This window comes from Leptinotarsa decemlineata, unplaced genomic scaffold, assembly GCF_025532065.1.
Source record: "Leptinotarsa decemlineata unplaced genomic scaffold, Ldec_3_MD MMD2_P_RNA_scaffold_6, whole genome shotgun sequence".
NCBI classification, from domain to species: domain Eukaryota; kingdom Metazoa; phylum Arthropoda; class Insecta; order Coleoptera; family Chrysomelidae; genus Leptinotarsa; species Leptinotarsa decemlineata.
The window spans coordinates 5,905,553-5,920,961 of NW_027412533.1; the positions used below are offsets into that span (position 1 = coordinate 5,905,553).

Below are 15,409 nucleotides of genomic sequence, written 5' to 3' on the forward strand. Positions count from 1 at the left end.
TGTCCCTACATCTTACCTTTCTTGGTACATATCTTTAATAGTATAATACTGTCATCTAAATATCCCTCTACTTGGAAATTTGCTATTGTTACCTCTATTCCGAAAAACGAAAATCCCTCACAGTTTTCTGACCTTGGGCCTATAAACATCTTGACGGGCTTATCTAAATTGTTTGAGAAAATTTTAGCCAGTCAACTATCTGAACATCTCAATGAAAATAAAATCTTACCCTCTATTCAGTCGGGGTTCCGAAAGGGATATAGTTGCACGCCGGCTCTTCTACAAGTAACTGATGATATTATTGGATCACTTGATAAAAATAATTGTACGGTATTGGTAATGCTTGACTTTAGTAAAGCGTTCGATACGGTTAGGCATGATACCTTACTAAAGATCTTGAAAACAAGTGGAGTCTGTACGGAATCACTGCAGCTTTGTCAATCATATCTCAACAATCATAGACAAAGCGTCAAATTGGGAAATCAATTATCTGCAGCTAGGAATGTCATCTTGGGAGTACCTCAGGGCTCAGTTCTGGGTCCACTTTTTTTCACACTTTATACTAGCCAATTTCATAAACATGTTGAACATTGTAAAATACACATGCATGCTGATGACATACAACTATACCTCCCTCTTGAAGTTGATGACTTGAACAACGCTGCTAGAAAGTTGAACAATGACTTAGAAACCATATTAAATGTTGCCGAACTGCATTCCCTTGTGATCAATCCAAAAAAATCAGTAGCACTAGTATTTGGAAACAATGCTCATGTAGCATCAGTTAAAAATAACTTGAAACTGTATCTGAATAATGAAGTAATTAGATTTGAAAGTAATGCAAAAAATCTTGGTTTAATTTTAGATGAGTCTTTGAGATTTAGAGAACATATCAATCGAAATATTCAGAGAGCCTAGGGTGCACTACGATTACTATATCCTCACAAAATGTACCTCAATGTACCTATAAAGAAAATGTTATGCGAGTCTCTAGTTTTAGCACAATTCAATTATTGTTTTCCGATCTATGGACCTTGTCTTGACTACGATACCTGGTCCAGAGTACAACGTGTTCAAAACTCTTGTATTCGTTATACAGGGTGTCCCTGGACTTCCTCTTTTCCTCTCGGGAATGTATAGATGGGGTCAAAATATCACCAGTACTTCATATAACTTTTTTTCCTAAAAGTCTTCGTAACCAAGTTACGGGCCCTCGAAGTTACAAAATGAAAAATGTTTTTCTTTGATAACTTTTCAAGTGAATTGGCAACATTTTTGGCAACATGGTATGTTGTGAATAGTCGTGTGTTCGATTGCTCCTACAATATCATTACAAATTGTGTGTAAATCAAGATAAAAAAATCTGAAAAGTTGTGTACTTGTAGAAAAGAAGTAGTATCACACCCTGGTGAAAAGTGCAATCTAAGAAAATGGTTCTAACGCGAGATGTTGTTGATGAAATAAAATCGGCAGTAAATAATGCCATGTCGAAGTTCCTGAGAGACCAGACATTTATAAAAACAATTACTGATAGTGTAGCCCAGGCGGTCACGTTATCCATTGATAAAAAACTCTCAATGTTAGAAGAAAAAATCAGCGAACTAAAAACCGAAATGAAAGAGGTAAAACAACACTTTGAAAACCAAATAAAAAATCTTGAAGGTACTACAAGAAAAATAATTAATGAAAATTCAGTGATACATAAAAAACTTGACAATATGGAACAAAGCATGAAGAAAAACAGCCTACGAATCTTCAATTACCAGGAAACTGATGGAGAAAATTTGAGAGAAGGCATAATCAAACTTTTCAATACGAAAATGGCAATTGAGATAAGTAATTCGGATATAGAATTATGTTATAGAGTTGGAAAAAAATCAGAAACCCGAGGAAAAACAAGAGGAGTTTTTATGAGACTTGGAACCCATGGAATGAAGCAAATAATTTATAACAAGAAAAAGTTTTTGAAAGGAACCGGAATCGTTGTGAGGGAAGATTTAACAAATATTAGGTTGAACATTTTTAATAAAGCTATTGAAAAAACGTCATTGCAAAACGTGTGGACCTACGAAGGGCAAATTTTTGTCAATTATAATAATAAAATATGTATTTTAAAGTCTTATGAGGATTTTGATAAATTATTTGGTGCAGAAGAAAATGAAACTAAATAATACACTTCCTGTGATTTCTTTAGAATAACCAAAATGTTATTCAATAATCAGTAGCCTAAATTTCTTTATAGAAAGTAATAAGATAAGTAATCACACTTCATCAACAGGAACTTAGGAGATTTCGAACAATGTTATTTTCATTAGCCTACCAAGAAACTATATTTTGTTTTATGTACATTATTGTTAGGTTATTTTTATCTTCATTTCGAATAATATTAGATTATTCAATTATTACTATATACACACACGTCTCTACTTGAATACTATATTTCAGTTTCATTTTGAGTATTCAATACAGAATGATAGAATTTTTAGATATTTTAGATAATCAGAAGGAAATTGAAACACAAGAATATCATGATTTTCGGGTGTTTTTTGATGGAAAAGGGAATATGAAGAGTGCGTTGGCCGTTATTCATTTTAATATCAGAAGCATTAACAAAAATTTTGATGAACTCCTTATTTATCTAGAAGAGGTGAATAAGCATATGGACATAATAATTATATCGGAAACATGGAATGTCGAGTCGGTAAGTGATTATTCAATACCAGGTTATTCAGCATATTACAACAATTCAAAGGTAAATCAGAATGATGGTCTATTGGTATACATCAAGGATTATATTATTGCTGATGTCGAAATAATGTCACTAACTGAAACCAAATTAATACAAATTTCATCGACTATTGATGGTATTGAGATTGGAATAACAGCATCTTATAAATTACCCTCCATTGATACACAAATTTATCTGAACGACATAAAAAACTACATCTATGATTTGAAAAAAAATAATATTGACATATTTATAGGTGACATAAACATTAATTTGATGGATGAAAATTCCGGTTCTGTTAATGAATACCTCAACATCCTTGCTGAAAATGGTTACTTCTCCTATATCAATAAGCCAACCAGGGTTACGTCTCATACACAAAGCATAATAGATCATATTTTCGTTCGTAAAAATAATGCGAACCATAACATACTATTGAGCCCGGCATTATTCAAAATCGATATCACCGACCACTACCCAGTATACTTGGAAATATCAGGAACAATAAAGTCACCTTCTGAAAATGAAAATGAATCAAATACATTTACAAAAAATATAAATTTCAATAAATTACACAAATCATTAAAAGGGGAAAAATGGGAAGAAGTGATGAGGATTAATGAAATACAGGTTTGTTATGACAAATTTATTGAAAAACTTGAATTTCATTTGAGAGCAGCATCATATTCATACAATACTCAAAATAAAAAATATAAAAAAATTAAACCATGGATCACTACTGACCTGATTAGCGCAATACGGCAACGGGATCACCTGAAAAAGAAATTATTAGTTAAATATACCTCAGAAAGGGAAAATGAATATAAATCATACAGAAATCGATTGAATAATATTATAAAGTTAACAAAAAATCAATATTATAAAAATAGATTAAGTACAATAAATGGAAATTGTAAAAAAACGTGGGAACTTGTTAATGAAATTACTGGAAAAAACTCATCAATAAAAACAAAAGTCGGTAATATAACGTTCAAAAATCAAAACGGAAAACCAATCTCTGATAAAAAAGATAATCCTACTAATTTTAACAATTACTTCACTAACATAGGAACTGAAATGGCAAAAAACATTAAAAAAACAGGAAACTTACCTGATCATTTCCTCAAAAACACCATGCAACAAGAATCCATGTTTCTGAAACCAGTAACACAAAATGAGCTGATTGAAATTATATTCAAACTAAAAACCAACTGTTCATCTGGTCCTGATGGCATTTCCTCGAAACTCATAAAGAATATTCATTTATTCGTTATATCTCCATTAACTCACATAATGAATTTGATCTATAAAAATGGTAAACTACCACACCAATTCAAAGAGTCAATCGTTACCCCCATATATAAATCAGGTAAGCGTGATGACATTGGAAACTATAGACCAATATCGGTTATCAATAATTTTGCTAAAATATTTGAACAATCCTTGAAAAGTAGACTTATAAATTACCTCAATGCAAAAAAAATACTAACAGACAGACAGTTCGGTTTCATTAGCAACTCCAATACCGAAAAAGCAGTACTAGATTTCGTACAAAAAATAATTGGAGCATTGGATAGATCAGAAAAATGTTTAGCTATATTTCTAGACCTAGCTAAGGCATTTGACACTGTTGATCACGACATGTTATTAAAAAAATTACATGGGTATGGTATACGTGGCCCAACATATAATATTTTGGAAGACTATCTATCACATAGGACACAAAAGGTCAAAGTTGATAATAGTCTGAGTGAAGCAATGAAAGTGAAAACAGGAGTACCACAGGGAACAGTTTTAGGTCCCATACTCTTTCTTGTTTACATTAATAGTATCTGTTTCATCAACAATTTTGGGGGTCATCTCATATCATATGCGGACGATACAGCACTCATATTCACAGGTAGTAATTGGAAGGAGGCATTTGAAAAATCAGAAAAAGGACTGAAAGATATCCAGATATGGCTTAATCACAACCTTCTGAGTCTGAATGTGAAAAAAACTAAATTTATTACATTCACCCTATTACAGAATGATCAACCTGGAAATAACATAATCCATATACATGACAGAGAGTGTACTAATACAATAAATTGCAGTTGTGCTGTTATAGAAAGAACGAAAATGATTAAGTATCTGGGAGTTATAGTGGATCGGCATATGAGGTGGGATGACCACATAAACTATGTTGTTAAACGGCTCAGACTTTTAACAAAAAATTTCTATGATTTGAGAAATATTCTGGAATACAAAAATTTGATCACCATATACCAGTCTTTAGCAGAATCTGTAATAAGATACTGTATTGCTGCCTGGGGTGGTACATTTAACAATTCCATCAATACCCTCCAAATATCTCAAAATACAATCTTGAAAATACTATTCAAGAAACCTAAAATATACTCTACCAAATGTTTATATAAGGAAACGCAGTTACTGAAAACAAGAGAACTTTATATCCACCAATGTTTAGTTTGGGTGTACACAAACAAACTCACACTTCAATCAACAAACAAAGAAAAACAAACAAGATTCGTTACTAGCTCTTCCATAAACATACCAACATTTAATAAAAGTCACACACAGAGATGTATTTTCTATCACGGCCCAAAATTATTCAATCTTCTGCCAGCTAACATAAGAAACAATTCCAATCTCAATACATTCAAAAAATCCATCAAAACGTTCATTATGTCCAATACCGAACTTCTCGATTTATTCGGCTAAATATAAACAATGTTCAGCAAGCTCTTCATCATTCCTAATGTTCATCAATTCTGTAAATCAATTAACTATATTGAAGCGTGTGTATATAGATATAGGTATAAGACAGTCAATTGTATATAATTGAATACCCTGAGTGGTAGATGGAAAGCACAACACAAGTACTTTAGTTACTTAGGTGCATCCATCCTCACACTGAGGGAAATATTAACTGTGAATATAACTGCAAAAACTGTAAAAATGATGACCTACAAATAAATCTTGAAAAATCTTGAAATCTTGAAATCTTGAAATCTTGGTCTTGAATATTCAAAATCATCCAAATTTTGGTAATTGACTAAACAAATGAATTCCGTCGATGAGCTTTCATGCAGGAGTCAGTTGTTTTGCTACAAAGTCAGGAACGGACTACCCCCGATGGTCCACACCCCAAAACTTTGAAATGACAGATATTTTTCAATATTTTTCAACAAAATAAGGTTACTTGGACAATTTTATGAATAAAAGTACTCGTGTGGAAAGTCGATCGGAGCAACGAGTCTTGATAAAAATGTAGTTCTACTCGACGACATCAAACCCGCTCGTCCACCATTATTTGAAATGAATAATTATCAAAGCAGAAATAATAATGATAACGTTAATTCAACAACATTTATAACAGGAATAATACAAAGTATGCTAAAATGAAGTCGTAAACAAAAAGTACAGTACCTATATGGAAGTTTCAGTCACAATTGTGATAGCAGATATTTTTTCAAAAGAAATATCAAGTTCTGTAGATTCGTGGTGTTTTTAAACTAACAAGCTACTCTACTATGAAATATCGAATTCATTCCATATTTTGTATGTACATAATACGTGTGGAATAATCACGTTTCGTGTTGATCAGTTATCTGAATCTCATGAAAGTCAACATTCGAATGTTTCAAATTCTTCTTCACAGCTAAACTGTTGAGGAGTTTCACTGATAATTATAATTTTATGGGAGAAATTCTTTAACACGAATCTAAATTTAGCTGAAAAAACGCACATCGGAAAAAATATTTACTATACTAATAAAAAGCAAACGAATGAACTACAAAAACGGCTGCACATGATCAGGTGAAAAATATCCAGGGAATAATTATGTTCCATTTCTATCACAGATGTTGACAAAAAAACCTTTTAGAAAGTTTTGATAAAAAATGAGAAACTGGAATGCGATTTTGTTTTGTTGAGTGGTGCGTTGTCATATGACTATCATTGTATTGTCAATATTCTATAGGATATTTTGAATTTTTTTGATATGGCCGAACAGTTTACATTCAATGAATATGCAGATATGCATGTATTTTATGGACGAGCATTTTGTAATGCTGCAGAAGCTCGTCGTCTGTATTCCGAGCATTTTCCCAATCGAACGGTACCGTCAAGAGAAACATTCGAGCGTGTCGATCGCAGCTTGAGGGAGACAGGTATGTAATAATTGATAATTAATTTGAGCACGTTGTTTTATTTTGATATTATTGTAGGTACAGTTTTGCCAAAACGAGGTGGTGAGGGCGCTCCTAGGACTGTACGTACCGTTGTATTGGAGGAAAATATTTTGGAAGCCGTCGCTGATGATCCTTCAATGAGCATCAGAAATCTATCAGAACAGTTCCATACATCCAAGTCCACTATTCATAGAATAATTAGGGAACAACTGCTCCACCCATTTCACATCCAGAAGGTACATGCCATGACACCTCAAGATTTTCCAGCACGACTGGAATATGCCAATTGGTTCATGGATAGGCAAAGAGAGGATATGACTTTTATTAATCGAGTTTTATTCACTGATGAAGCAGGTTTCAGTAGAGATGGAGTTATCAACTCTCATAATCTCCATATATGGGCCGAAGAAAATCCCCATGGGATATTGCAAACCAAACACCAACGGAAATTCAACGTGAATGTTTGGGCTGGTATCATAGGAAACCATCTTATAGGACCATTCGTTCTACAGGACCGATTGAATGGAGAACGTTATTTGGAGTTCATTCAGAACGATTTGAATGGACTTTTGGAACATGTTCCATTGCAAACCCGAAGAGATATGTGGTTTATGCATGATGGCGCACCTCCTCATTTTAGTTTGATTGTGCGTGACCATCTAAACCATATTTTCCACAATAGATGGATTGGTAGAGGTGGGCCATATTCATGGCCATCGCGGTCTCCGGATTTAAATCCATTGGATTTTTTTCTGTGGGGGCATCTAAAAAGCCTTGTTTACGCTACACCTTTTCACACAAGAGATGCATTGTTGAATAGAATAACATTACATTGTGAAGCCATACGAAACGACCCTGGAATGCTATTTCAAGTACAGAGAGGGTGTCTTCGCAGACTAAGAAAATGTATAGAGAGAGAAGGTGGTCATATCGAGCAGTTTCTGTAGCGGATTTTTCATTTCTGTTTGCTCTTGAGGCTCTTGAGTTTCGTTAGTTAAACGTGTTTGCATTATAAAAATTCGTTATGAACATTTTACCTATCATTTCCATTTTCCTTAAAAACTAATATTTTCGAATAATGGTAGACATCTCAGGATAAATGTTGTTGAATTAACGTTATCATTATTATTTCTGCTTTGATAATTATTCATTTCAAATAATGGTGGACGAGCGGGTTTGATGTCGTCGAGTGAAACTACATTTTTATCAAGACTCGTTGCTCCGATCGACTTTCCACACGAGTACTTTTATTCATAAAATTGTCCAAGTAACCTTAATTTGTTGAAAAATGTTGAAAAATATCTGTCATTTCAAAGTTTTGGGGTGTGGACCATCGGGGGTAGTCCGTTCCTGACTTTGTAGCAAAACAACTGACTCCTGCATGAAAGCTCATCGAAGGAATTCATTTGTTTAGTCAATTACCAAAATTTGGATGATTTTGAATATTCACTTGAAAAGTTATCAAAGAAAAACGTTTTTCATTTTGTGACTTCGAGGGCCCGTTACTTGGTAACGAAGGATTTTAGGAAAAAAAGTTATATGAAGTACTGGTGATATTTTGACCCCATCTATACATTCCCGAGAGGAAAAGAGGAAGTCCAGGGACACCCTGTATATATGGAATTAGGAAGTATGAACATGTGTCCCACAAGCTTGCGGAACTGAACTGGTTTAACATGAAAGATAGGTTCAAATTTCATTCATTATGTTTATTTCATAAAATTATTTTATACAGAAATCCGCCTTATTTATATCGTAAAATAACATTCAGGACAGACGTACACAACATAAATTTGAGAAACAAAAATGTAATCACATGTCCACAACACAAGACCGCAATTTTCCAGAGAAGTTTTTCGTATTCGATTTTTCATCTTTATAATTCTATTCCCGATTCGCTAAAACACCATAGTAATTTATATAAATTCAAAAAAAAGCCTAAAAGTTTCATGCAAGTTAACACTTTCTGATGCAGTTCCGTTTCGTATACCCCTTTTTTTTCTATAATCTGTGTTTCACAAGTAGTCATTTTTCGTTATCTCTCATACAACTTTCTTTTTTTCCACTTGGTTATTGGTGGTGAATATTCAGGTGACCCAACAAATAACAAATGACAAATGTCAAATGTCAAATGCCAAAAAATTGTGAAATAAAAATTTAGGTTTTAGGATTAGTTAGGTTAGTTTTCAAGTTATAATATGCTTATTTAAAATAGCAAGGGTTGAGTGGTAGAGCACCCTCGGGTGAACTCCCCCTTGGGATTTTTGTGTAACAAGATGAATATCATGCATTTTATTTTTCATTGGAAATAAAGACATTATTATTATTATTATGCTTCAGTTAGGTTAGGTCCAAAGTAAGTGGGTCTATTCGACTCTCCATCGAAACCCGCAAGGGTTTCTTGTATAATTTATTTAACAAATATCAATTGTTCGAATCAGTTTTTAGTGAACATTTTTCAAATCTACGAATAATTTATGTTGTGCCTTTTCTGGATGGTTGCTTTGAGATATTTTTCAATCAAATGAGTATTCCAAACGGAGTTTAGTAGATTCATTTGAATGAACCGTAAGGATTGCTAATATATTTAATTATATTCAATTTACTGTGATATTTCAAAATACCAGAAACAGTAAATACTTTCTAAAAAAATCTTTTTCAAAACACAAAAAAAAATTATTCATATTTGTTACAATAATTAAAAACATATGTAGAACATTTCTGGGAAAGAAACTTTTCAAGCTTTCAACTATTTCATCTTGATACAAAAAAAGGGGGAATCTTCTAAAGAAAGGTACTGAAGAGCCCTAAGGCAAGTGTCTTACGGCGAAACATCGATGTCTACCAGTGATGATGACTGTGTTCCATGTAACTGAAATTTTTACCTTTCATTTGGTATATTGTGTAGAAATCCTATGAATGATATCTAATTGATTTCCATAACGAATGTTAGGAATACAAACTGAGTAGAGGAAAGTGCTTTCTGTATAATTCATTGTTCATTTGTATTTGTATTTGTTTCAAAAGAATTTTTCTTTCGTGTAATTCAATGTATATATGGAAGTAGCTGTTTCAGAAAGGTTTTTTCTTCCATAGTGTGTCTGAAAGTTACTTCTTCGCTCGATCCACACATATTTGTATAAGTTACTCCTTTTAAAATTGATTGCTTCCTTCCATTCTTTGGAAGATTCCCACATTTTTTTGTATGGAGTAGAAGAAAACAAAAAATTTGTCACTCCTAAAAATGTAACCCTTTCAAATATCTAGAATACATTCAGTAAGCAGCTAGAGTCACGGTAACCAGCACAAAGTTGATTAGCCAATTTCCACCAGAATAACAATAATGCTTCCAGAAAACTGAATTTCTCTAGGAATATTACTTGATATAGAGAATACATATTCTTCAGAAATTAGTTCAAAAAAGTACAGAGGTATTACTTTTTATGCTTCTTCAGGTTACCATTTTTCAAGGCACTATTCATTAGAAATGAATCTGACAGAAGGTACAACTTTCCCTGATATCTTTGTAAAAAGTATGAATCATAAAGGGCCCAAAGAGAATTTTACCCAAGACGTTCGTCTCCATTACTTCACGTATGTAAATTAAAATCTTATAATGGGTTCGTTAGGTAAATTATTTTCATTAGGAGTAGCAGATGCAGATTTTTTTTGCTGTTACTATAACCTTTCGTATACTACACCCGTTTTACAGATTTTCCTGAAAAGTGTGCATTATATGGTCAGACCGAAAAAATAGATCCCGGTGTTCTAAATGTCATCATCTCATCTCTTCATACATTTTACCACCATTCACAAATATATTCTTGCAATTCATCGTATTCTCAGGCACTCCCTTGTCGGAAAATGGAAAACCACGGTTATCTCGCAATGCGACGGGATGTATCCTTAACGCCTGGAAACGAGGACTGACTGTTTCCCGGAAAAGCCTGTTGAATGTACGTCGCATTCCAGATTACGCCATCAGCGAGATAAATCGTCGAAACTCTTTCAGGCAGCTGGGAAATTTGTGTTCGGGGTTGGAATAAACCCCAATATTGTCTGGATTAGCGTGATTCCAATTTTTCAAGGCGTTAGTGGAGCAGAATGTATTGAAGGAATTTGTCTAACATAATATGTAATATGACCCTAGATTCTAGAAATCGAATAATAATTCCTGCAGATATGCAGGATTGGAGTTAGTGAATATATTCAACAATCCACTGCAACCCGTGAAGGTTTATTTGAATCACAATTTTCCAAACTCGACCAATCAACCCAGTGCCTGGATGAAGAAGCCGATTAATTTGTTTGGTGACAGTTATTTCAGGATAGCTGGCAAGAGTTGAACTCTGTCAGAGAAAACTTTATCCAGTCCACGGTGCAGCAGGCATAGAGTACGTGCCCTGATTCTAGTGCCTGAATTTTCTTGTGGGAAACGGAGAGGGAGCTTAGAAGTTCCCAATTTAGTTCCGAAATGGATCTTGTTGCTAGAAAAAAGAAGGGCTTGTTTAGATTCAGTGAAGACGGGAAGTGGGTGGAATACTTTGACCAACAGTTTGATAGTAGTGGTCTCTATATTGAAATTAGTTGTTCAAGATAATTGCTCAAGTAGAGTTCAAGTTGAGTCGTGCACTAGAGATTGTGTACGAACGTACTCGTTCACAATTGTTGGGAAACTTTCCTCAAAATAACAGATCAGGTATGTGGTTGAAATTAACAAGGCAAATATGAGTACATGTATAATCAATCCATTACAAATCCTTCAGTATATACTGTAGGTGCATATTCTTCAAATCAGTCGAGTTATTATGTAACGTTTTTATTTGAAACATGAATCTAACGTAACTATTTACAGATTCCAATGATGATCAATCAGAATTAAACACAATTGTCCAATCCACAACTAAGACTCGGGATGAGATTTCTCGAGTATTCAGGAAATATTAAGGTTACAGAAGTAGGAAAACTAGTAAACGATCATGATGAGCAAAGATGCTATTAGGACAAGGCAATGAGCAAACACTGAAAGTCGATAATGAGGAATGCTCTCACTTGTCCAGCAGTCGGCCAGACAAACTTAAGGTCTCTTCTATCCAGAAGTACCGGATCTTCCAAAGTAATGTTCTTCCTACCGTAATGCTAACATACAAATTTTAGGAGGTGATCTGTGCTAATTTCATTTACTCCCAGCAGCTTTACTGTACTGCAATATCTGAAGCAGGCAAGGTTGCGTTGCGTAAAATTCTGCACTATGCAAGGAAGGGTTGCAAACTCAATTATTTAGAATCCTTGGAAATTCACAAGCATAAACATTGCGGGTGCAACCTGTTAAGTGACCAAATCGATTTAATTTACTCTCCGGTTTTTAAATTGGCACATGCGCATTGTGAACTGTAAATTCAGGTACTCAATCAAGTACCTGACTGGTATATATTAGCGAATGTAATGAATCATTGTTAGTTTATTGTTCAAGTTTGAGAATGTCCATATAGGACAAACTGCAGTAACGTTAGTTACAAATAAAAGTGGTAAAAAACATAGAAATTTTCATTTCTCTTTTCATCATGATCATGGTGTTTTGCTCAATAAATTGTCATGTAGAAAACAATTCATGTCCTATAACGGTTATGAATCTAGAACATATCTAGCTTCTTCCGATGTGCCTCAGGACTCCAACCCAGGTACTGTTTTGTTTTTATTCGTTACAATTCATGTGAAAGTTTAGCTTATTAGCTATTTTGTTTTGCTGATGACTTGAAGTTATTTTCTGAAATTGAGGACGTAGGTGATTGATCTTGATCAGAATTTTTTGATGCAGCAGTAATACATTGAAAGTTGATGCAGAGAAATATGAAGTATAGTCGAAAAAAGAAGGTTTATAGGTTTATCCCTTGTGGCATACAATTCAGGATTCAGACCTGATGAGATGCAATATCAAAGACCTAGGGGTAATATTTGACCGAAAATTAACATTTTGGAAAACATATTTCTCGAAAAGTTTTTGAGTCCTTGAGGGCTTATGGGGTCATTGTTAGAAATTGCAGAAACTACCATAATATTAAAGCTATTAAGCTGTTGTATTACACCTACGTACGTTCGAAGATCGAATATGCAAATCCCGTCTAGAGTCCATTCTGTGATATTCATAAACTATGCATTGAAAGAGTTGAAAGAAAGTTTGCTGAATTTTTAATTTTTTGAATATATAGTTCTTACCCGGAGACAGATATCACTAATGATGAAATATATGAACGTTCAATACTTTTCAGTTTAGAACATATCAGAAACTGTGCATCTCTCATAGTTTCACTCAAATTAGTGAATGAGAGAGTTTACTATCCTAAATTTTTGGAACAAATCAACTTCAACGTACCACGACCTGTTTCACGATCTCAGTACATTTTCATAACTCTCAGAGCAAGAACTGATATAATGTTAGGTGTATGAATTGCAATAGTAGTTTGTACATGTTTGCACAATAGTGTTTATACACGTACATGTTTGCACAATAGTGCAATAGTTATAGCATCGTAATAATTTTGTATTAGCCTACAAATGGGTGACTGTTGGACAATAAAGCCTTTTTCATTGTCATCATTATTATCATCTCAAATCAATTGCACATTGTGGCAAAAAAATTCAGTTTGGGTGAAGAAATGTTGAGTTTGGGTGAAGAAATGAGAAATAAGGAGTTTTCGTTATATTTACTAGAATATAATCACTGGTGACACTAACCCTGAAATATTTTAACGAGTAGTTAGCAAGGTACTAATCACGAAAGCGTACTACCATAATTGTATATAAGTGTTCCATTAATGATTAACATATTGCCAACCCGGTCAGATAGATCGCCCGCTATAACACAAGGAATATTTCTACAGAGAGTGATAACTCAATTAGCAAAAAATATCGGAACATCAGCAGACTTCCAATACACTGATATTGATAAATGAAGACAGGACAATTAGACTCAAATTATCCTGAAAACCATCATTTGAGGGATTCAAAATCTCATCTGAATCATAAAATTTCGAATGATTTCGATTTTTTCTCCTGGTTGATCAAAACTGTATTCAGAACTTTATTATTCCTATTATTATACAGAGCTATTCAAATTCGTTTCTGTACATGGGGATCTCGTAAACGATAAGAGATAGAGTGTCGGTTAAATTATGGCAAAGTTGCGTATTTCAGAGACCTATTCAATAATGTAAAGGAATCGAATATGATTCTGGAGATATACAGGAAAAACCAAAAAATACCAAAATATTTTTTTGCCTATATCTTCTTTATTCGCATATTTTGCTATTTGCACTTGATGTGAGCTCTCAGAATATATCCATGAATCTTTTACACAGGGTGTCATCTGACTTGGGCCACCCCCATCTTTGAATTTTTAAATACGGACCTGTATTTTTTTTGTAGTTTTTGGATCGTAGACGTTCACTTCATACTGAAAAATTAAATTAAATTTTATATTTCGTGATTTTTCGGTAATATTCGATTATAATTGTGTCATTTATTTCAAATTACGGCCCTGGAAATTGGTTGAATGAGTTAAATAAAAACACAATAGCAACTTTCACGTCTCCCTATGTACCGTAGAGTTTTTCGAGAGTTTTTTCTCATTTTAAAGTACCTATTCATATTTTTTCCATCGCTCTGAGCGTTTTCTACAATGAACTTCGAATAAGAAAACCTTTTATGATTATCTGAAACATATCTACAACAGAAATATATTATATGTGTTTTGATGAGCAGAAAAAAAATGGTAGAAATAATAACATCCGTAACGAACCCTATAATTATAATACACAAAAATTAATTGTGCAATGAATGTTCGACAATTAGATGTTCTGCAAGATCACCAGATCTTACTATTTTGGACTATTTTCTATGGAGGACATTGAAAAATAGGATTTACGCTGGCAGAGAGAGAGAAAATGTAGAAGACTCGAGTTTGAGGATTTTGAATGATTTCGCAACAATGCAGCAAATAAGTGTATTAGGGGCAATAAATAATATGAAAAACCGAGTTTAAAAATGTCTCGAAATAAAAGGACTTCAATTCGAACTTTTATTGCGCCAATAGTTTTTTTGGGTACCTATATAAATTACTCCATTTCAATTTTCATTACAATTATAGTGTTCGTTTCGGATGTTATTATTACTATCATTTTCTTCTGCTTATCAAAACACAAATAATATATTTTTGATGTAAATATGTTTCAGATAATCATAAACGGTTTTCTTATTCGAAGTTCATTGTAGAAAACGCTCAGAGCAATGGAAAAAATATGAATAGATACCTAAAAATGAAAAAAACTCTCGAAAAACTCTACGGTACATAGAGAGACGTGGAAGTTGCTATTGTGTTTTCATTCAACTCAGTCAACCAATTTCAGGGCCGTAATTTGAAAGGGAATAATTCACACAATTATAATCGAATATTACCGAAAAATCCCGAAATATAAAATTTAATTTA

General features: G+C 33.4%; 1 protein-coding gene and 1 long non-coding RNA gene across 3 annotated transcripts in view; both read right to left on the reverse strand.

Moving 5' to 3' along the window:
* The window catches only part of LOC111505501 (uncharacterized), a 58,479-nt gene that overhangs the window by 27,498 nt on the left and 15,572 nt on the right, over positions 1-15,409 (reverse strand). The window lies entirely within an intron of this gene.
* Positions 2,576-4,807, reverse strand: LOC141480091 (uncharacterized). Its single transcript, XR_012464156.1, has 2 exons — positions 3,473-4,807; positions 2,576-3,245 (listed from the first exon to the last, which is right to left on the reverse strand). It is a non-coding gene; the product is annotated as an uncharacterized lncRNA (long non-coding RNA).